This window comes from Vicugna pacos, chromosome 19 (assembly GCF_048564905.1).
Source record: "Vicugna pacos chromosome 19, VicPac4, whole genome shotgun sequence".
Lineage (NCBI taxonomy): Eukaryota > Metazoa > Chordata > Mammalia > Artiodactyla > Camelidae > Vicugna > Vicugna pacos.
The window spans coordinates 29,728,143-29,753,098 of record NC_133005.1 but is presented as its reverse complement, the minus strand read 5'-3'; the positions used below and the strand labels follow the sequence as shown (position 1 = coordinate 29,753,098).

Sequence of the window (24,956 nt, the reverse complement as noted above, 5' to 3'; positions counted from 1 at the left end):
CAATCAGTGATGGGTCTTGGGGTCCAGTGGCTTAGGGAGGCATGACAAACTTAAATCTCCACCAGAAGGGAACAGAAATTAATTTAAATAGGAGGCAATGTGGTCTGAAGTTTAGTGGAGGAGGATAAGCAATCAAAATTATGTTTTCTGTCTTAGCTCAACCACTAACTTCTTGTGAGACTTGGCTCTGTTGTAGAATTTAGCTTGTAGGGGAAATAAATCTACCTTTCAGCTGGGGAGATGGGCAACAGTGATACCAGCTATCATTTAATGAGTACTTACTGGTAAAAACCAGGCATGGTACTTACCGTTTTATATATATTATATGTATGTGCACATATATTATACATATAATATATGTATATAATGCATGTATATATTGTATATATTATGTATACATTATCTATCTAGGTATATGCTTGTAATATATGTGTTATATGTAATGTTTGTATTATTTACAAATGTTATATGTATTATATATAAAATTATATATGTAATGTATACATTTGCACACACATATTTATTTTATATACAAGAAACAGTACCACCCCTGGTACTTACCAGTAAGAATTCATTAAGCAATAGCTGTTGTCGTAAATATATATATACATATACACATATGCATGTATATACATTATATGTACATATATACACATATATACATATATATTTTATATATGTACACATGCTGAATATGTTTTAAATGTATATATTTAATCCTCACTGGTAAAGCCGTGGTTATCCCCATCATACAAATGAGGAGACAGAATCAGTAGATGATGTATGTGATTTTCCCAAGGACCCAAAGCTGGAATGTCACAGCATATACACTCAGTCCTGAGTTAACCTAGTGTCCAAAATCTTAGCTGCTCCATCTTATTGTGTATTACTGCAAGGAGGTACAATTATGCATTTTGGAATTACTTTAAATATAAAAACGAGGATCACTTTTGAAGGGTTGATAAGATCGTTCAGTTGGCTGAGAAATCCATTCCTCAAAGACCCTGATTACTCTGTTGTTTCTCTACTAATTTACTTTGGATACGGTTGCATTTTTGGCTTTGAACTTTTAATAAATAAAACTCATCGTGAGAAAGCCTCCAGAAGTCAGCTAGCGGTGCCCCTCTGTGCGAACAGACTATTTCTCCTGGAGGGCTGTGGGTCCCAAGGCTGGAGCGGATCCAAGCAAGATGTTCTGCCTGAAATCAGGAAGGCGGTGGTGTGGGAGGGCCTTTGTGGGCACCACAGTGTTTCAAGGGCCTTTCTCAACTGAGGAAGGACCTGTTGTCCCCTGGCAAATCAGAGGTGGGAGCCGGAGAAAGGGGTTGGGTTGGTCATCAAGAGAAGGAAACCATACAAGGGCTGGTTTCGGTGTTTTCTACATATGATTAATCCCTTTGCTTCCAGGATCACTTCAGATTGACTTGGTTTCACATGCAAGTCCATCCCAGGCCCCTGCAGGAGCTTCTTTGAGTGGAACATTGCAGCTCTGTGCCTTTGTGATATCGCTCTAGCTCCAGATCTGGAGTCAGTGGCCAGTGGCCAGCTTCACAGTCTCTCTAACCCCTTCGGGAAGGATGACTCCCATTCCCCTCTTATTCCAGAAACTTTCTATAAGAATCTTATCCAGGCCCTGCATTCTCCTCGCACTGTCCACTCATGCACTCAGGAAAACTCAAACAGAACATTATTAAGGGATAAGGAATTCCCTGGGGACCCAAGGGAAACGAGGTAATTTCTTTACCGTGGATATTGCCTGCTCCCATTAAACAGCAGCCAAAACCCCAGAGAAGGAAGCATACTTAACAGCCTAAAACACAGCACAAAACACAGGAGAAGGCAGGCTTGTTTCAATCATCTGCCCCTTGTTCTGTAATAAAAATGTATTTTTTTTCCCTGAGAACAATTTAGTGTGGCCAATAAAAGCCCAGCTAATTTCTAAATCAGCATGGAGCCAAGTCAGCCACCCAGGAGCTCTCTCCTAGGGCAATATTTCTGAGACGCACACAATCTATACTAAAGCGATCAGCTTGCCTCCGTCCTGCCAAGGGGATGCGTTAGCGGAGCCCAAAATATGACAAGAGGAAATTTATGTGCAACTTTTACACATAATATCTCATTATGACCCTTCCCAATCTTTCAATTTTAAAAATAAACGGCCTTTGTAATGATTTTACCAGGAGAACATCTAAACTAAGATTAAAAAGAAAAGAGAAAAGTAGTTGGTTTCAACGGCTCTGGTTTCTTTCTTTACTCCTGGTCTGACTTGAAGGAAATTCACTTTCCTTTCTTCTCTCCTTCCCTTCCTTCCTCCCTTCCTTCCTTCTTTCCCTCCTTCCTCTTTCTCACTTTCCTTCCCCGCATTTAAGAAGTAGATTCCCAGACATAGCAAACAAACTTATGGTTACCAGGGGGACAGGGGGTGGGATAGGATAAATTGGGAGTTTGAGATGTGCAAATACTAACAACCATATATAAAACAGATGAAAACCAATTTCCTTCTGTCTAGCACAGGGAACTATATTCAATATCTTGTAATAACCTATAATGAAAAAGAATATGAAAACAAATATATGTATGTATATATATGAATGAAACATTATGCTGTGCACCACCAGAAATGGACACATTGTAACTGACTATACTTCAATAGAAAAACAGAAAAGAAAAAGAAGAAGTGTCAGGATCTGACATTTTATCTAAGGGAAATAGATTTCTGTTAAAAACAAAAATGACTTTGACTCTTTGGTACATGACACAAGTTTCCACTTAAGACTGAGTGTCATTTGCCCAAGAGTCTGGTGTCAATTCATACCATAACCCTCCTGTCTCATCTTCCTCCTCTTTTCCACTCTTGTGTAATGCAACACAATTGCTGACAGAGACACAACCACAGACACAGGAAGGGATCCCTTGGGCCTCCTCAAGTCACATATCCCCATGTTGCCTGCTCTGTTCATGCTGGACTCAGGCACTCCCATGCTTGGTGGGGCAGCCAGTAAAGCAGGAGACAATGGATGGTGTCACTGTCCACCAACTGTGGACGGGGGGGCCCAGCTCTTCAGAGAGACCCCACATTTCTTCCCCTAGTGTTGGCTTGAAGCTTTATGACTTTGTCCATTTTTTATTTGGTGGAGACATCCAGCTCTGGGCTCTCATCTCCTTGCATATGTATTTTTTCTCTCCTGCCAGAGAACTCATCTCCTAGGGCCTGAGTCCAGGAACACAGCTGCCCCTGGGGGTATCTTCCAAAATTAAAGCTCTGGGGCTGGTTGTTTATATGCTTTAATTTACTTGTTCAGGCATTATCTATGAAGAATTGACCCTACCCAGACTTGGAATTCACAGGTGAACTAAACAGTATAGCTGTCCTTGAAGAACTCAGTCTAGCTGGGCACATGCCCATAAACAATCAAAGCCATTCCATCATGAGAGCGTCAGGATGGAGGGTGGACTGTGGAGGCAGGTGTGACTGGCTATGCTTGGGAGTGTCAGGCCAGCCTTGACTCAGAAACGATGTGCTTTGAGTTCAAATCAGGGGAGAGGACTTTCTAAGGGGCACTGAAGAAAGACATGCCAGTGGAAGTTTTCTAAGCATCTTGCCTCCTTATTCTCAATCTGAGCTGGACTTCCGTGAGATGGCATTCTATGTCAAGGTGGCAGTGTGGTTTCCTGTGTGTCTGAGAAGAAAAGGGCCATTTTCATGGCACCTCAAGCATCAGACAGATCCAGTCAAATCAGAGACAAGGTTGAGGCAGACACTGAGGCAGAGAGCCTGGTGGTGTGATCCTTGACTTGGAATCCAAAGGATTTTGTTGAGGTCACCAGAGAAATCAGAATTACCATGGTGAGCTGGACAATGGCTGGTAGCCTGGGCCTTTGATGGATACCGGAGAGTCCTACAAAATACGGTCCATCTTCCCACCCCCAACCCATTCTTTATGCTCCTTGTTGTCAGTAAACATACTGGCCACGCTTTATTGAGCATATGTCACGTGAGCAGTATCATTAAGATGGTAATTGTGTGCATGACCTCATTTAACCTCCTTAGCTCTTTGGAAGGAGACATTCTCATCTATGTGATACTGATGAAGACATTGAGGTTCACAGATGTTCAACAACTTGGCCATGGCCCATAACCATAAATGTTGGGGTGAGGACTCAGCTCCAGTGCTCCTAAGAGGCAGGCAGTACTGCTCAGGGCTGCCTGCCACTGGCTTCTGCATCCAAGCTGTTTAATTCTAGCCCCATCATTCGACTATCCATGTCTTCTCCCTTCCTTCTGTCCTCAGTCTGGGTTCTGTCTCCTCCCAGATCTCTGAAATTGTCCTTGTGTGCAGTGACCTTCCCCTTATGAAGTCCCTTCAGGGATATTTACTGAGTAATTACCACATGGGGGTCTCTGGTTTAGGTGTTTTCACAAGGGCTTTGGCTTTCAGCTTCATACTGAACTTGAGAGGTAAATCAGAAAGCATGCTTCCACCACCCATCAAATGAAAATGGAAACTGCAATTCATAGAGTTCAACTCACACGCAGAAGTCAACCAACGTGCAAAACATCACATCCGTGTCAATGACCAAGACTTGAGTCTGCTTCCCTGAGGCAAATTCACAGCCTTCTCCTCAGTGATCCTCTAACAGCTTCGCTTTAACAATCACTGTGGCGCTTGGCATTTTCATAGATAATCAAAAAATACTTTTAACAATGAATAAATAAATGAACCGATTAGTTTATATTAGGGAGGAGTTATAGGTCAGTAGACAAGCACATGGATTCTGAGACTGGACTGCTGGGGAATAAACATAGATTCTGCCACCTATTAGTCATAAAATCGTTGGTACGTGGGCTTCCCCTTCTGTCTCATTAGATGGGATGGAGCCTCAAGCCTACTTATGACCAACCACTAGCAGGTTTATGAAACTGGTCCCAAACTGCCCCTCTGTTTTGTATACCTACCATATTTTCTATCACAAAGACACACAGCATGGCTATGTATTTATTTATTTACTTACATTCAAAAGGAATATGCTGGCCTATATTTTTCCCAGAATGGAAAAAATGGGAAAGGTATGGAGGTGGAAGAAAAGGACTAAAAAAGATAGTGTAAAATTAACATTTGCTAAGCACTTTCTAAGATTTGGACCCCTCTTTGCACACTGAGGCTGGTCTTCTAATTTAGACCTCCCAACCACATTTCACGTGAAGTAATATAAACAGAATCATAGAGAATGCACCTTATCTGTCCAAGGTCACACAGCTATTGAGGATCTGGCCAAGATGAACATGTCTTTTAATTCTAAATTCAGTGCTTTCCTAGTAATAGAATTAAAAACTTTTGCTCCCTTAAACAACTCAGTGCCAGGGCTTGGGTTCAGAATTCGAGGTCTGAGTGAGACTTGGGGACGATGAACTTTGACTTCAGTAGACTCTCTTTGTCAGAAGGCAAACAAACTTCTGGACACACCATCCGGAAGTGATCTGTTGAACTTTCACTTCCCTGTATCTTGATCTCACCAAACTGAATGGTAAAGTCAAGATAGTCTTTCTCTTTAAAAAATACTAGCTATGAAAAACCCTGGAGACAAGGAGTTAACTGTCTTTTTTCTTTTATTTATTTTTTTCTTAAAGTATAAACAGTTTTCCCCCCTCTTTAAGTGATAAATTTGAGTCTAAAACACAAAGTAGAACTCATTTTGTAGAAAGTGCTTATTTTCTTCCGATGTTTGATAGGAATTAGGATTGGTAAAACCTAAACTCTGTTTCCCCTTTTACACAGCCTGTCATTTTTGTCAAACAAGAAGCTGATTAAGTTTCAATCAAAAGAACAAAAGGCTCCAGAAAGATTCTTCCTGGAAAAGCAGTGGCTTCAGCAGTTACTCCGTGGGAAATACATTTAGTGTTGAGTTTGTGACTTAACTCAAAAGCTGGTGTACCCTTCCTACTTAAATGGTGTTAGGAACATGCTCACCAATCCCATTGAATTCACCCTCTGACCCGTAAGAGAACCTTTTTAATCACTGACATCAAAATCTCTGAATTTTCATCATACTTGTTGGGGAAATTTTTTTTCCAGTGAATGTATTTCAGGTCAGTCATTGTAAATGGAAAAAGGAGGTGAATCTGTCAGGAGCAAACAGGATGGATAGATGGCAGAAAACACGTGTGGCTGACTGTAAAAATGGCTACACATGACTCTCTCTCCACTGCCTTTGGTAGTGCCTTCCTACACTGTCTCTGGGCTCCACCATGACTTGCTCTGGCCAGTGTGACCCAAGCTGATACTTGGACAGAGAATGAACATTGGGCCCTCTCTGATCACCCTTGAGAATCACATGACCAAGGACAGGGGAATGCACCTGAGCTAGAGATTGGGTTCTGAGAGACATGTGATCCAGTCATCCCTGTGGCCCCTGCTGACTGTGTGCCAACCACTAGATGTGTGAGTGAGACCAACAGGGACCACCCAGCTCAGCCAATCCAACCCCAACCAGAAGAACCCCCCAGCCAGAGAGTCATCATTCTCCTGAATCACAGTGAAGCATGAGAAATAATAAAGTGACAGAGATTTTACAGGTGGTCTGTAATGCAGCACAAGCTAAGCAATCCAATGATCTTCTCTTTCCAGATTCCAGTCTCAGGCTGTTGACTATGACAGGGCAAGGTTCTAGTCATAATTCAGAATGCCCTGTTTTTGAGATCTACCATCAGAGACTTTCCAGTGTACAGCCTGTATTTAACAAATTCAGAAAGTTGGCCCCCTTGTTTACGTGGCTTGTCTTCCTGCAACCCACACATGGCTTTGACCTAAGGTTTAAATTCTTGTTCGCTAGCTACTGAAGTCTTCCCTTTTCAGATCTGGAAGCATTTTGTTTTTGTCCTCTTGTTTGACTATAACCCATCCAGTTTTCCATTTACATAGTCCAGTCTTGGCCCTGTCAGATAGAAGAGATTCTGACTGCTAAGTGGAGAAGACTGGTGGAACATCAGGGTACCCAAATTGCTTCTGTCCTGAATTTTCTCATAATCCTTGTCCTCATCACTACCACCCCCGCCCCTTCCCAATTATTTTCTTTTCCTCACCTTCAGGAGAAACTTCCTTATATCATAGCAAACTGTATTGAAGGGGAGAAAGATTCAGGTACTGAAAGACTCCCAAACTTTTTGAACTTCTTTTTGTGAGTAATTTAGACAAACTTCGTGGATACAGTAGTCCCTTGTCTGGTCCCCAGGGAAGCTGAGTTCTGTCTTGTTTTGATGAGCTAACTTTTCCTGGTACAGACTTGCATTTATAACCAGTCAAATCTGGGAAATCTCCCCATTCTGTCTTCATTTCATGAGGCCTCACAGTCTTCATAATCAAACATCTTCTCTTGAGCTTAAATCAACTTTCATTTCAGAGCCATTCCATGGCCTTGGAAAACCCCCAGAGATTGTGAACTCAAGCAGGTTAGGAAAATCGTCAGCCCCAAACAGCTTTGTGAGTTTGCTGTGTACCAGAAACCTCCTGCATTTTCTGCAAAATGAGGAGGAGAGGCTCCAAGCGCCCATGCCTGACCATTTTCATACTCAGCCCATTTTCATATAGATTCTGGGAGAGAAGCCGTCACTTGCGTTTTCCTGCTGGCAGCCAGCCCTGCCCATCTCTGGCCTCACCACAAACTGCCTCCCTGAACTCAGCCAGGAAAACACGCCTGCTCACAACCTTGCTTCATTTCTGGCTTTTTTCACTTTTTTTTTTTAAAGAAAGTCAAATAAACTTAACCTGGGGTGACTCAGGGGATGTTTCATGTTCTTGTTGTTGTAAAGCACAGAGTGTGCCAGTAACAACATGGGAAGGACACAAGAATTACAACAGAATGATTGGTACCTTCTTATTAGTCTAACAGAGAGGAAAAATAATGGTGTTCTAGAGGCATCAAAGACCTCAAGTCTTCACTTCTAGGGCATAAAGTAAAAACCCCAGCTATGTGTCCCAAGAATTCCAGTTTCGTTATGGCAATGACATCATGTTGTTGGCTGTCCATATCGCTGCCATTTCGAAGATGCCTGGAGAAAAGGCATTTTGTGTCTGACCCCAGGCAACATCTAAGACAGTAGCTTCTATATGACCAATTTCGGAGCACCCATTTCTTCCATAGTTCTCTTAAGTCTTTGACTAGAGTATTTCCCAAAAGCCTATTATAGCTCGAGTCCTGAAAAGAGGACAGCTTTAAGTGATGAAGTTGCTGGGGTCAGGGCTGGGAGTCAACATTGCTGTCTTTTAAGGAGGAAACTCTTAGCATTTTTCTTGCTTTAGTTTTTGCTTTAGATGCAATTATGTGATATCAGTAACTGAAATGGGAGGGGACAGTGGCCAAGGAACAGAGTTTGTATGTTATTGAAATTAGGTTGGTATAAATTCAAATTAGGGTATTATGATTTAGGATGTTAAATACAATCCTCATAGTAACCACAAAGAAAATCATTATAAATACACACACTAAAAAATGAGAATGAATTAAAACATTTCACTACTGAAAAATCAGCTAAACACAAAAGAAGACAGTAATGCAGGAAATGAGGGACAGAATGCTATAGGGCACACTGGAAACAAATAGCAAAATTAGAGAAACAAATTTCTCCTTACTAGTAATTAAAGTGTAAATGGATTAAACTCTCCAATCAAAAGACAAAGATTAATGGAATTTAAAAAAAGACAAACTAAAATAACCCAAACATGACCCAACTATTGCTGTCTACAAGAGACTCACTTCGATCCCAAGATACAAATAGGTTGGCTGCCCATACCACTGCTATTTTGAAGTGAAAATATGAAAGGATGAATGGATAAACAAAATATGGTGCATACAAAAAGTAGAATATTAGCCTAAAAAAGGAAGAACATTTTGACATATGCTACAACATCGATGAACTCTTGAGTTCATTATGCTAAGTGAAATAAACCAGTCACAAAAAGACAAATACTGTAACACAAATAGTCAAATTCATAGACACAGAAGGTAAAATGGTGGTTACCAGGAACAGAGGGGAAGAGAGAATGGGAAGTAACTTTTTAATGGGTACAGAGTTTCCATTCTGCCAGATGAGAAGAGTTCTGGAGGTGGATGATGGTGATGGTTGCACAATATGAAAGTACTTAATGCCAAGGAACTGTACACTTAAATGTGATTAAGACAGTAAATATGTGATGTGTATTTTACCCCAATTTTAATAAATGACAACAAAGTCAGAACACAGAATCCTGGTCCAGAAAAAAAGGAAAGAGTGTGTGAAGGAGTCAAGGACTGAGCTAAGGGGTCTGAAGTTGAGGACCCTTGAAGGCATAGCACCTGACTTAGGGAAAAGCCTGATGCATTTGCTCTACATTCACTGAAAACATTGGGCAAGATGGAAGGTCGGTGGGTACATGTGGACCAATGACTCACCTTGGACTGACTTTGGGGTCAGAGGCAGCCAGACTTTGAGCTGAGGAGCTTCAGTAAAGAGGTCTGGGAAGCAGTAGTTAGCAGAAAACTCATCCAGTTGGGGCCAGACCTGTGACCCTCAATGTGCAGTGCCTACTCATGTTTTCCAGTGCTGTGACAGAGCTCTGTTTTGTTTCAGGCAGGAAGGAAAAATCCAGAGATGCGTTAGCCTTGAGGGAGCTGGATATTCCAAGACTCTGTGAGTGTTTTAAATAAGCAAAACTGACTCTCTCCTGTCAGTGTCCTCCTTGCCAAGGTGTGTGGAAGGGCTCGGGTGGAGCTAGCTGAACCAACTCTGAAGGGAATTGTTTTATGAAAATTCAGACTCCTACTGAGGTTGCTTGTAGTTCAAAATTAATTCAAACAGCTGCAGAGACATCATTTATGGGTGTGAATCGAAATGATATAATTTGCCATCCTTTTCCTTGAGGGAGACATTGGTTGTCCCGAGGACTCTTTGGAATTAGATTTCTTAAAGCACCATGAAAAGTTGCTTCTTTGGACTCAATCATTTTTTGTTTGCAGCAAATACATCTTCCCTCATAGCAGTGGTTTTCTCTGTCAGTTGACCCGCTGTGTAGGATGAGGGTGTTCTGGAGAATGGGGGTGGCCCCCAGATGCAGAACGGAGGGAAGTTAAGAGTGGGTGGAATCTGTTTACTTCCTGCAGGGCTCTGCTGCTGGCTGCTCACCAGCTACGGATTTGGAGTGACTGCTAGAATTTCACTCCAGCTGCCAGTGGACAAGGCAAAGAGTGTTCCATCCCACCTGCACCCTGCCACCTCCAGGCTCTGTGAAATAAACAAACGAAACCAACCAACCAAACAAACAAAAAACACCAGGAATGACGTGGTGCCATTCATGGAGGAAATTGCTTATTATAATTTTTAATAATGGATTCTTCAAAGCAAGCAGCAGGGTTGGGGTCATTTCAGGGAAGAAACAGTAAAAGATTCCTGAACTAATGGACTCAATGAATAATAACTACTTTTAGTAGATATACCAGGTACTAAGCACACCATACGTGCCAGTCACTACATGTGCGAAGCGCTTTGTGTGCATTTGCTCCTAGAATCCTCACCAAACCAGCTTGAGATAGGGGCTGTGACACTGTATATATATGGAAACAGACACAGAGGTACTAGGTGGCTTGCCCAAGTTTAGCTGGTAAGGACTTTTTGGGGTTTTTTGTTTGTTTGTTTTATATATATATTTTTTATTGAGTTATAGTCAGTTTACAATGTTGTGTCAATTTACAGTGTAGAGCACAATTTTTCAGTTATACATGAACATAGATATATTCATTGTTGCATTCTTTTTCGCTGTGAGCTACCGCAAGATCTTGTATATTATTTCCCTGTGCTATACAGTATAATCTTGTTTATCTATTCTACATATGCATGTCAGTATCTACAAATTTTGAACTCCTAGTCTGTCCCTCCCCACCCCCTTCCCCCCTGGCAACCACAGGTTTGTATTCTATGTCTATGAGTCTGTTTCTGTTTCGTATTTATGTTCATTTGTCTTTTTCTTTCTTTCTTAACTGATAAGGTTTGAACTCAGACAATCTGAACTATAGAAACTGCATGCTGAACAAGTCTGGCATCTGGTTACCTGCTCTGTCTGATTTTGGCTTTGGAGAAATTCTGATTTTAAAGTTGCCAGGCATATTTGTAGCTCATGTAGTTCATGTGGGATGCAGAGGATTTCTGGTTTGGGGGAATTTTTTTGTTTATTTTATTTTATTTCATTTTATTTTAGCTGAGTTGTTAAGAGAGCAGAATTAAAAATATTGGTTTTTAACTTTGATTTTTACATTGCAGTGAAACATCGAAACTGATTACCTTTGGGCAGGGCAGGGGCAAAGAGTCAAAGAGACCATATTAAATTCTGGAGGCCTCAGAAAGGCTAATCACAGTTTGGAGATAAGATGGCACTGATTTGTCTATTGCTCTAGGCCAAGCCTAACCACAGCTTTGGGCTGGCTGAGCAGGGGTGATGAGGTGGAAGCCTACATGGCCTTCACTAAGGTGATGAAAATATTGTGCTTGGACCAGCAGGGAGAAAGAATGAGAATTAGCCCAACAAGAATAAGAGAGAAACAGACACTTCCAGCTACTATCTAAGAGGGAACTAGGATCTGTATGGTCAGGGATGGCTGTATGATTTATAAAAAATGTAACATCTCATACCTGTTCCTACTATTTAAAAAAATTTTCCTCTCCACCTTCTGATAAACTGTGTCTGATATCCTGCTCCTCCGTCCCATTAACTTTATCAAATAACACACATCAGGTAAAGACAGGCATCAGTCGGGCTGTCAGGGAGTCATTTTAATGTAATACAGGATAGGGAAAACTATGGATGAGATTTTCTGTCTATTAGAACATAATGGAGGCTACTATGCTTTGGTGAAAGGCACCATTCATTCATGAATCCACCTGTCCATCCATTCATCCATCCCCCAACAAGTGTTCATGAAACATTTACTATGTGCTGATGATGGAGAGAGACCAGGGTTAAAGGATAGCCCTCACTCTTTCAGAGCAAACATTCCTGAAGGGGAGTCAGAATTATTATTATCAAATATGTAACGGACAACACAGACATTCTATTGGGATGAGTACTATACCAATAAGTTAAACTAGGGGATGCGCTAGAGAATGCAACTACCTTGCATGGGCAAAAAGGGCTTCTCCGTGGAGAAGATGTTGAAGCAAAAAATCTGCGCGATGAGAAGGACCCGATGATGTGAAGGGCAGAGTAAAGAGCATCCTAGGTCAGAGAGCTGTTTTCACAAAGGCTCTCAGGCAGACCCGCCCAATCATGTTGGAGACATTGAAAGAAAACCAGGGGTCTGCAGCCCACAGAGCAAAAGCAGAGTGGTTAGGTACAAGTTCAGGCAGATAGAAAGGACCAGAAATTGGTGGGTGTTAAAAGTCCAACTAAGGAATCTGGCTTTGGTTCTAAGCCTGATTGGAAACTAATAGTGGATTTTAGCCTGATCTGATTAATGTTTCAGAAAGATCACTCTAGTTTACAGATGTAGGATTGTAGGAGGGACAGGAATTCAGACAGGCAGTAGGAGGGCTATTTCTGCAGTCACGAGAGAGGCAAGACAGCCTGGGGCAGGTATGTAGAATTTTGAGATGTGTGGAAGTGGATGAATTATGGAAAAGTGGAAGATAGAAGAAAGAGGATGCTGGTAGAAAGCATGAGTTCTCTTTCATCCTTTTATTCTGTCAACAGAAATGTATTGAGAATTTGCTTTGCTGTGTATCTGGTACGCAAAATTCAGTATGTCAAAATTCCTGACCCCAGGGAACCCAAAGTCCTAGTGGAGAAGACTGAGATAAAAACAAATAATTAAAACACACTTTAATAAATCCTGTAATCAAGGGGCATACATGGGAGCTATGAGAGTAAAGGAAACTGATTAACTGTTTTAAAATTAAATGTGTCAGTCTTTTGAAAGATGTTACTTTTATTGAATTCTGTCCAGTGGTCCATGGAGTTAAGCAAAAAAGCCCAACATAATTTCTGTCAGTCAAATATCTGGGTCCTTGAGTTCTAGACATAAACTCAGTTGATGACTCTGGACAACTCACTTCTACCTCCTTCACATCTGAAAAGCAGTGTAAGTCATTGCCACTTCCAACTGGGGACCTGGGGACAGATTGTGATAGTCACACCCTGGTTTCACCTGCTCAGTGACCTCCACGTAAAGGTAGGGAGCTGTGGAAGTCAGCTGGGTTCAGGGGGCACCCCTTGCCTCCCTTTGAACCACTGATGAGTTCTACAATGTCCTCTTTCTTTCAATTATTTTGTAATTATATTATAATATTACATACAGTAAAAATCACTATTTGTTACACAGTTCTACAAGTTTTGGAAAATAAGTTAACATTTAATGACCACCAAAATCAAGATAGAGACTATTGACAGCAACCCTCGAAACCCTCCACCCATCTTCAACTCCACAGTCTCTGATCTGTTTTTTGTTTCTCTAGTTTTTGCCTTTTCCAGCATATATCACTTGTCTTAGTCCATTAGGCTATTATAACAAAAACACCATAGATTGGGGGGCTTATTTGAAACAAATTTATTTCTCCCAGTTCTGGAAGCTGGGGGATCCAAGATGAAGGTGCTGGCAGATTCAGTGTTTGATGAGGTTCGTAGACGGACATCTTCCTGGTTTACAGGCAAACATCTTCTTGCTGTGCCCTCACATAGTGGAAAGGGTGAGAGAACTCTCTGAGGTCTCTTTTTAAAGGTACTAATCTCCTTCATGAAGGCTCCATCTTTACCTAATCTCTTCCCAAAGGACCCACCCCCAAGTACCGTCACATTGTTGATGTTAGGTTTGTGTTCTGGATGTAAACTTGTCTGATATTTCTGGACAACTGTGCTTATCAGTTGGGTGTATTCCCTATTTACCACTGATGATGAGATTGAGATTGTACTATTTCTAAAATGTCCTCTTTCTTTGCATTATTTTTAAAATAAAGGTATAATGTTACATAGAATAAAAATCACTTTTTTATTATACAGGGGGATTAAGCTTCAGGATATTCATTTGAAGGAATACATTCAGCGCATAGCACCACCTAACAAAATCATATAGTATGAAGCTGTTTGTGACTTCTTTCACAGAGCATCATGCATTAAGATCAGCTGTTGCATGTATGAGCTGTTAGCTTTTTAAATTACTGAATAGAATGTCATTGTATGGATATACCACAGTTTATCAATTTTGCAGTTGAAAGACTTGTGTGTTGTTTTCAGTTTTTTGATGACTCTGCATGAAACCATTGTAATATTTGCAGTTGTTTTTAAATATATATAAGAATACTTTTTTATCTCTCTTGGGTAAATACCTAGGAGAGAAATTGCTGGGTCACATGATAAGTATATGTTTAACTTCATAAAAAACTGTCACGTTGTTTTCCAAAATAGCTGTATTATTTTGCATCTCTATTAGCAATTCACAAGAGTTCCAGTTGCTCTGTAAAGTTACCAGCACTGGATAGCGTCAGTATTTTTTCCATTTAAGCTATCCTGGTGAGTATCTCATTTTGGTTTTAATTTGCATTTTCCTAATAAACTAATAATACTGAGCATTTCTTTATGTGCTATTCCCATATATGATGCATTGTATACATATATGCCTTGTTATTCCAGTAAACCTATATGTGTTTGGTCTTGTTTTTTCACTGCTAGAGGTGCAAAAATAAATCTCAGTGCCTGCCCTCAGGAGTTTCCTGCCATGCAATGCAGAAAAATATATCATACCTGCAAACATAATATAAATGGTTCTATGGGAGTGCTGAGTAAATTAAGATTATAACCTTTTAGAACAATTGGGAAAGTCCTCAGAAGCACACAGGCTTTGAGTGGGCTTCAGAATTTAATTTTGAAAGACAGTCTGGGACAGGGGCCATAAGAGAGTGGGGTCCTCAGAGAGAGAGAGGAATTTGACTTAAATGATGGGATCATGAAAAAACTGACCATACGGGGAGAAAAGGGCTTTGTGAAGGACAAAGATGAAGAACTGAAAATTGTGCAATGCATAGGCACCGAAGTCTGAGTTGATCAGAATGACTTCCTCCCAGATGTAAGGTAGAAAAGAGAGGATGATGGATATATAGATGGTTTCAGAGGTCAAAAGGAGGAATGTTGAGAGGACTTCATTTCATAAGCAGTTACACAACATTACGTGTCGACTGTGAAAAGGGATGAGCCAGGCTTCGGACTTGCAGGAAGGAAAAGACAACTATGTGGAGGCTCAGAGCCTGTTCTGGCTACATTTCCCCTCTCAGACTATTTCTCCTGCCCTGGCCTCACAGCCCAGGACACCCTGATGGGCCACTCCCCTTAGGGAGGGTTGGAACAGTTTCATCTACAGTTAAGGACCTTCTTTCCTCCTCTGCCTCTGCTCCCATCCCCAGCCTCCAGTCTGGGTGGGCGCCAGTTGGGATATTTGCATCCTCCTCCACACACTGTAGTCGTCCTCATATTTGTCTTCATCTGGCTGCTAGCTCAGAGGCCCCCTAAATATGGAAAATTAATGAGGCACCTCCCAACACATTCTCCGTTGGAGCAATCAGCATTATATCAGGGCCAGGGCAGGACCAGGGTGGAAATCTGTCCAAGAATGCAGTCTGTTGTTACAAAGTGGCCCTGCAGTTCACAGGATCTCAGTTGCCGTTTTGCAAGGATGAAAGGGCAATGCAGCAGGAGGAAGTCCAGGGAGTGGTGACATGATGCCTGCAGTAGGCGAACTTCTTTCACCCAGAAAGAAGACTCAAGCAGAAACGTGAGGAATAAAAATAGTGCAGCCGTAAAAGGCCTAAGCTGTGTGTTCGCCTGTGTCAACACAACCACACGTCTGTCCCAATCATTGTAGAAGCTTCACAGTTGTTTACAGAACCAGGTTCCATGACGGCAGTGGGAAACGAGACAGGAACGTACAGACTTGTCAAACAGGTGTGATTGGATTTGGCTGCCAATTTCAGAAATGTGGAGCTTTTGCATTTTCTTACATACGGATACCCTGTAAGAGATACTGGTATTTCTACACTATGTTTATCATGCCTTTGCTATGCATCAATCACTCCATTAAGCATTTTATTTTCATTAAATTATTTGACCGTCATAAAAGCAGTATTGAGACAAGATTTTTCCTTTTTTATTTTTTAAATTAAGTTTGTTCGTTTGTTTATTTATTTATTTGTTTGTTTTTGAGGCTTTGGCATAATGTTTTTAAAACTGTAAGGATACTTTTTTCCCCCAGAGAACACCAAGTTAAACTATGTTCTATATAAGACAATATCCTTTTGAAATTATTTTACTGTTTTTATTTTATTTTATTTTTAAAATTTTTTTATTGAGTGATAGTTATTTTACAGTGTGTCAAATTCTAGTGTAGAGCACAATTTTTCAGTTATACATGAACATATATATATTCATTGTCACATTTATTTCACTGTTTTTTGATGCCAGGAAAATGGTGGGGAGTGGGTGGCGGGGAGAAGGTAAAAAAGATTTTGGCCAGTTTTCCTAGGTGAGGTGGAGGAAGCGACAGAAACTTGGTATGTCCTCCCACCTACCCTAAGCATGGCCAGCCCTTCAGGGCACTAGAGTGAGACTCAAGTCTATAGGGTGGGCGTGGCCTGGGAAAGGGGCGGGACTGGGAGAGGCCCCTAGGTCTACTTTACAGACTTAGACCGCGGGGGCTTCTGGGAGCTCCTTCCACGACTGGTGCGCCTGCGCGGGGAGTGCGTCAGCTTGCGTCGGCGTGCGTCTTGGCATTTAAGAGACTGGAGGCTGGTCCAGGCGTGTAAACGCGGAGTGTGGCCCTGGCTTTTCGGTTCTGGTGTGATTCCCGGCGCAAGCTCCCCTCCTCTGCCGGGTGGGCGGCTTCGTGGCTCCTCTGAACTGGCTCCTGGGCGTGACTGAAAGGACGCCTGGCGGGGAGCCGTGCTGGTAGGTATCACGCGGGTCCGGGCCCGCGGGCGCCGAGGACGCGAGTGCGTGGAATTGGGAATCCGGCTGTTGGGCGTCCGGGCCTGACGCGCAGTTCCCGGCGTTTTAGCAGTGTTCTGGACGCCAGCTCTGCGCTCGGCAGTCTCTGAGGGAGAAGCCGGCGGAGGGCGTGAGCTGACAGAGGGCTGGAGGCCTGGGCTGTGGAAGGAAGTGAGAGCGTCAGAGAGGACAGATAGAGAGGGTTCGGCCGTGGGGAGTTGGACCGCTGGGTTCTAGATCCAGTTCTGCCGTTCTGTAACGGCGGCAGGCTCCAGGTGCTCAACGTGGGAAGTGTGTCTTGCTCAGGTGGTTTTGGAATGACTAGTGTGGATTCCATACCAAGTGTGACCGGGTCAATCAACTAGAGTAGTCCTTTGACATTTGTTGTAAAGCTGGTTTGGTGGTGCTGAATTCTTTCAGCTTTTGTTTATCTGTGAAGCTTTTGATTTCTCCCTCAAATCTGAAGGAGAGCCTCGCTGGATAGAGTATTCTTGGTTCTAAGTTTTTTCTCTTTTATCAGTTTAAATATGTCATGCCACTCCATTCTGGCCTGTAGAGTTTCTGCTGAAAAATCTGTTGGTAACCTTATGGGAGTTCCTTGTATGTAATTTGTGGGGTTTCTCGTGCTGATTTTAATATTTTCTTATTTAATTTTTGGCAATTTGATGACTATGTGCTTCGGTGTGTCTCTCCTTGGAATAGTCTTGTGTGGGACTCTCTGTGCTTCCTGGACTTGGGCTGTTTTCCTTTCCCAATTTAGGGATGTTTTGCAGCTATTATCTCTTCAGATATTTTCCCAGGTCCTTTCTCTCTCTCTTCTCTTTCTGGGACCCCTGTATTGCAAATATTAGTGTGCTTCATGTTGTCCAAGAGGTCTCTTAAACTGTTCTCATTTCTTTTCTTTCTTTTTCCTTTTTTCTGTTCTGCAGTAGTGTTTTCCACTAATTGGTCTTCAAGCTCACTGATCCGTTCTTCTGCCCCATTTAGTCTTTTCTGCCCCATTTAGTCTATTCTGGGTTCCTTCCAGTGTGTTATTCATTTCAGTAATTGTATTCTTCAACTGTTTGGGTATTCTCTCTGTAATATCTAAGTCTACTAAAAACTTTGCTCTGTGCATCTATTCTCCTCTCTCTGAACATCTTCACAATCATAACTCTAAACACTTTCTTGGATAGATTGCCTGTCTTCTCATTTATTTCTTCTGGGGTTTTATCTTGTTCCTTTGCCTGGAGTATATTCGTCTGCCGCCTCTTGTTGTCTAAATTTCTATTTGTATTTTTAGGGAGGTTAGGTGTATTTCTTGACCTTGGAGAAGTGGCCCTCTGTGGGAGATGTCCTATGCATCCTAGCAGTACACTCCTCTCTTAATTAACACCCAGGGACCAGGATCCAGCTGGTCCCAGGGTCGAGTCTGGCCTGCATTTGCAGATTCCTTCCACAGGCTTTGGGATTATTATTATTTTCTTACTTCTGGTATCTGTCCCCTGGTGGGTGATGCTGGACTAGAGGCTTGTGCAGGTTTCTTGGCAGGAGTGGGTGCCTGCCCACCATGGAGTGGAGCTTGGTTCTCTGGTGGATAGGGCCGTGACTTGGGGCATGTCTAGAGGTGGCCCTGCACTCAGGAAGTCTGCTAATCGGTTGCGCTGTGTTCCCACTCAGTATGTTGTTTGGCCCAAGGCTTCCCAGCACTTAAGCCTACAGGCTGTTGGATGGGGCTAGGCCTTGGTGCTAAAGACCCAAGCAAGATGTCAGCCTCCAGGAAAGCTCATGTAGATGAGCACTCCCCAGATGTCTGCACCAGCTTTTTTGTCCCCAGGGTGAGCCACAGCCATCCCCTGCCTCCTCAGGAGACCTTCCTAAACCAGCAGGCAAGTCTGGCCCAGGTTCCTATGATATCACTGTCCCTTGCACCCGGCATGTGAGAGAGTCTGTGTACACTTCCCAAGGAAGTGAAGGCTCTGTTTCCCCAAGTCCTGTGGGGCTCCTGGAGTTAAGTCTTCAAAACTAGGTGTTGTAGGGGCTGCTTCTCCCAACACTGGAACCTCAGGCTGGAGAACCTGACGTGGGGCTCAGGACTTTCACTCCTATGGGATATGGGAGGGTTTCTGTGACTTACTTATTCAGCTTGTGAGTTGCCCACCCTGGGGGGGAATGGGGCCCAAGTATATCACGAGCACACACCTCCTACTGTCCCACTGTGGTTCCCTTCTTATGTTTCCAGTGAAGAAAATCATTTTTACTAGGTTCCAGGCTTTTTTTTCCGATGGTTGTTTAGCAGATGGTTGTTCAGTTGTGATTTTGTTGTAGTTGTGAGGGGAGGAGATCTCGTGGTCCTACACCTATTTTTTTTTTTAATGGAGGTACTGAAGATTGAACCCAGGATCTTGTGCATGCTAAGCATGCACTCTAACACTGACTTATACCCTCCCCCTATTTCTCCATTTTAAAGATGTAAAAACTGAGCTTTAAAGAGGTCAAATAACTTGTTAATGGTTATCTCTAGAAAGTGATACAATTGGAATGTAAATCCAGAAGATCAGATTAAAGAAACTGCATCCCTGACCTACGTGAAGTCACTTCCTTGTAATGTAGGAAAACAGTCACCTCTAAGGAACTATACAGGCTGTTTTCTCAATTTGAGAGAAAATTACAGTGAAATTTAAAAATTAAATAGCCCATCATGTCAGGGTTGAGGGTGTTTTGAGTAGTGGTTGCTACTTTCATTATGACCTGGGTAACTGTGACATAGTAAGAAGTATGTATTTGGTCTCTGTCCCTGGTCCTAACGCAGAGCTCTTAAACCCCTTGTTAATTTCTGTAATAATAGGGGTGCTAGGAGCACCTTTTGTTTTAATATTTGATCTTTGACCCTAGTTCCTGACAGAGCTTCTAAAATCCTTTAGAACTGCCTGGTTGATAAGAATATCTTTGACTCTAACGAGGCAACTCTTGGTTCCTGGGTAGCTCCTGGATGGGGACAGGCTGTTTACCTGAAACACCAAGCTGTGATTCAAAGTTTGAAACTTTCAACCCTGCCCTCCATCCTTCAGGGGAAGGGAGAGGAGAGGGGAAATTGATTTAATAATCAATAATGCCTATGTGATATGCCTCCATAAAAATCTCTAAAGTAGGGGATTTGGAGAACTTCCAGGTGAACACATCCATGTGCCAGGAAGGTGGCTCAACCCAGTTCCACAGGGACAGAAGCTCTTGTGTTCAGGACTCCTCTGGACTTCACCCATATACCTCTTCATCTACATCTTTTGCAAAATCCTTTATAACAAAATCCTTTATTTTGACCAATCCTTTATAGCCAGTAAACTAGAGACTAGATATTAAATCTTTGTAGGTTATTTGATTGGCCAAGCTCAGTGTCCAACCAGTGGCTTCTCATTTCTTTGTTTTTATCCTTTGCATCATATACAGTGTACTTCCATTTTAATATGTTTTAATATATCAACTGTTTTTCATTGTTATCAAAAAAAATCTGCCATAAATGTTGCTCGCATGTTTTTTAAAATATATTCTGAGACACCTTATGTTCTTTATTGCCATTGAAAATGATAACTTTGAAAATTAGTTATTGTAACTATCCTTTGCTGGCTATATGGATACCAACTTTTTAATATATTAACTGACTATTCAGCTATCTTGCTATACTCTTATTGCATCCTTTGGCTCAGCGAAAAATACATAAACTACTCCAGATTTTCAAGCAAAAGTGATTTTATAGAAGGGATCAGATGGCTTACAAAATCAGTGAAGCTGAAAAGCTGAGTGAGGTAAAATTAGGATGGAGGGGCAACTTTCAGTTTCAGGTTCAGAATAATATTGAAGAAGGACTTCCCTTTCCAGATACTGAAATACATAATAATGCCCCTGTAATAAAAAGTTTGTTATTGGCATAAAAAAATTCCCAAAGAGATCAGAGAAAACAGAATAGAGAGCCCAGAAACAGATTCCAGTATATAGGACCATTTAATAAGTGAAAGAAATGATATTTCAGTTCAGTGGAAATTTAATAAGTGATGCCAGCACAAGTGGTTTTCCATTGAAAAGAAAAAAAAGTTAAACATTAACTTCATGCTATATTAAAAAAAAATTCTATCTGGTATGAAAACATAAATATTTTCTAAAATAATAAATGAAAAGTTAGGAGACAACATGTTAAAACCTAAGGGTTTGGGAAACCTTTATAACTAAAACAATAACCCTCAAAAGCATTAAGGGAAAGGCAGACATTTGACTGTGTAAAATTTAAACCTGTGTTTAAATATTCTTTATAATCAAGACTAAAAGCAAAACAAAGAAAATAAATTCTACACATGTGCTAGATTAAAGGTTAGAATGTGTTAAAAATAAATTGATTAACAAATTGACAACAAAAATGCATACAGACAGCAGGGAAAAATGGACAAAATATATGGACAGGCAGTTGCAAGCATAACAGGCCAATGGAAACAAAAGAATGAGTACTCAATCTCTTTACTAGTAAGAAAACTTTTTTAAAATTAACAAAGTGTTCTTTTATTTTCCAACAATGAGGAAAAAATTCTTGGACAGCATGGAGCTCATAAGTTGTTGATGTCCATTTGAGTCAGTAGAATCGCTTTTTTTGAACAGCAATTTCAAAGAATCTTTACAAATTAAAAATATACATATTTGTTGACCCAGTAATCTCCCACTGCTGGGAATCTGATTTATGAAAATAAAGATACTAGTATGTAAGGATCCATACATGGAAATAAATATTTATTGCAGAACTTTTAACAGTAAGAAAAACTGGGGTGAGAAAGTGAATACTATTCTGAGATGTACAGGTTGAGTAGCTTATAGTACATCCACAGTAAAGAGTGTTATGTTACCAATACATAAGTCTTCTTGGCCAACTCCATATGAACCCAAAATAAGGAATCACAGGTACCCGTAAAATAATTATTTGTAAGTACCTAGTCATCCATGTCAGTGGATCATAACAGATCTGTACATGATTCACTTTCTACATGCCTTAATTCTCTGCTAAATGTTAGCTCTTCAGAGAGGGTTTTCCTGTCCACTTTGTGACTTTTATCCATCACAGATCATCACCTTACCCCTTTATGTTGACTTGATGTAAAATTTATTGCACACAGTTGAAATCAAAGATTGTTTATTTTCAGTCTTCCTCTTTTAGTAATAATTTTAAAAAATGCAATTCCGGCTCTTTTCCTCTGGAAAAAATACAGCTTTAGCTGTAACCCACAATTTTTATTATGAGGTTTGTTTTTTTCCCCCCATTCATTCTTTTAAAAATAATCTATAATTTACATTTTTTCCTCTTTATCAGATGTTGTTTCAAAATGTTTAAATAGAAATGTGCTAATTATGTTTTTCAGGGACAGATAGCATTTGTTATTGGTTTCCTTTATAATTTTTTTTTTGTTTTGAAGGGGAGGAGGATATAATCCCAAAATAGAGCCTATAAAATGTGTCCTTTGGAAATATACTGAGCAGTTTTGTGGCTATGTATATAGTTATTTTTCTTGCCATCTTCCAAGGACATAAATAGAACATATATTTCTATTTTATTAAGAGAAGATATTCTATGTAAATTATTAAATTATGCTTACTGATTATATTCTTCAGATGTTCTGTTACCCACATGGGTTTTTGCATTCTAAAATAGTTGCCCTGAAATTTTTCAAATAATTTATTTTAACAAATTAATTGAAAAATTGTGTTCTACTCTGGAATTTGACACAACGTTGTAAAATTATTATAAGTCAATAAAAAATGTTAAAAAAATTACCACATTTTGAGAATGCTAACCCAATGTTTACATTTTGCTGCAATGTTCTTTGCTGTATAAGAATGTACATCCTTTGTAAGTCTCTTTTTTGGACTGTTGCATTTTATTATGATATTGTTCTTTATCCTGTTTAGTGCATATGGCCTTGACTTTTCTTAGTCTTGATATCAGTATTTTCTCTAACACTTCATTATATTTGTATTTGTTACATAATACACAATAATGATTTTTGTCTTCATTCTCTTCTCTCCTGGTAATTTAGAAGCTCTATTATATGTTAAAGTCTGATAGTGATTCCCACTTCTAATTGTCACAATTAAACCTGTCTTTCTCCCACTGACACTTCATGTATCCACTCCCTCACTTCCATTGGGATGAATGCTTTAGCACCGGATCAATTTTTACCTCAATATGTGACCTCCAGAATTGCAGGAAACCCTGCCAAACATGAATTTGAAGATCATGAAATTAGTGAGTGGTTCCTAACCTTGTCCAGCTCCAGTTCTCAAACAGGGGTTGGTTAAAATTCTTATCTTTTCTAAGGGTGTGTTGTGGTTGGAAAGTAACTATCTGTGACCATTTGGGACATTCTCAATGCAGGCAACTTTCCGTTGGATACAGTGTACTTTTCACCATCTTTACTTTGTGAGTTTTGAGGATACAGATCTACAAAGAACATTGCATGTGTGTTTCATTAATAACATCATCGGCCTACATTTTTGTAACAGTTGAATTATTTAGACCCCACGTAACCCATCATGGTGAAATTTTATCATATTTTAATTTTCTGCTCTTTGCTATTCCCTCCTTCCTTCCTCCCTCCCTCCTCCCACTCCTGAATTTTGCTGAGGGAGTTGGTTTTTTTTTTTTTTTTTTTCCTGGAGGCAGTCTGTTAAAAGGTCTTCTTTTGCTGCATGTTTCGAGTTTCCCAAGACTACTTGCTTAGTATCCATGCTACAAATTCACAGTAGCATTACCATTATCCAATTATATGTAACTACATATATGGCATATATTTATATAAACATATATTGTGTTCGTCTCTTATCTTCTCATCTGTCTCTACCCACTGTATGTATAACCTATTACTATTTCTTTCCCTTATGTATCTGATAATATGTTGAAATTTTTGTTCTTACTGTATTGAAATTTAAACTATACAGGTGCTTCCTCAGACAGTGGACTTGGATTATACTCTCTGAGACCTTTCATGATTTTTATTTTTTTTCAGCCAGTAGATATATTTTCCTATGTGTAGGATATTAACATTGCATCAGTCTCCTTAAGAGTCTGTGGGTGTTGCAGAGTAGTTTCCCATATTGAGAGCAACCTGCCATGTTTACTCAGTTATATAAAAATAATAAGCTATTTATTTTTTTAATATTTACTTATTTTTGGTGGGGGAGGCATTTTCGTTTGTTTGTTTGTTTATTAATGGAGGTACTGGGGATGGAACCCAGGACCTTGTGCATGCTAAATACACACTCGACCACTGAGCTGTATCCTCCTTCCTTAATAGCTACTTATAAATGGAAACTTTAAGGATTTGCATGTGGCTTAGAATTTAGAAATTCCAAAGATTTAGTGGGGTTTTTTTTAGTAGTTTTTCTTGAGACCCAGTGAGAAATTTAAAACTGCAAATTTGTCTTCCTTTACCTCCAATAAACTGTCTTATATCGCTTTCAAAATTATTACTTTCCTTCTATATTTCCTTTCCTTCTCCTGTTAATCCAACTAGATTTCCTGGCTCTGTCCTCAAAACTCCCTCTTTTCCCTCTTGAATCTATGGCTGTGTGTTTCTGCTTTATTTTATTACAGTTTTGTGAAATCAGCTTCATCTTTCAAATCATTGATTATTAAGTGTTTTTAAATTAATTATTTTTTTATGAAATGAAATAATGATACATAAAATAGCCACTTATAGAGGAGTTACTAATGGTAGACACTAGACACTTAATAAGCATTTTCTTTGTTTAACTTTTTTTATTGATTTATAATCATTTTACAATGTTGTGTCAAATTCCAGTGTAGAGCACAATTTTTCATTGTCATATATATATATTCATTGTCACATTTTTTTCTCTGTGAGCTACCATAAGATTTTGTATATATTTCCCTGTGCTATACAGTATACTCTTGTTTATCTATTCTACAATTTTGAAATCCCAGTCTATCTCTTC

General features: G+C 40.3%; 1 long non-coding RNA gene across 2 annotated transcripts in view; it reads left to right on the top strand.

Annotated features, from left to right (window-relative positions):
• The first annotated feature begins 16,789 nt into the window (after positions 1 to 16,789).
• LOC140687285 (uncharacterized) overlaps positions 16,790 to 24,956 on the top strand; it is a 50,158-nt gene continuing 41,991 nt past the window's right edge. For both annotated transcript variants that reach the window (XR_012061477.1, XR_012061478.1), the window contains exon 1: positions 16,790 to 16,949. This is a non-coding gene — a long non-coding RNA (uncharacterized lncRNA). The remainder of the gene's footprint in view (positions 16,950 to 24,956) is intronic.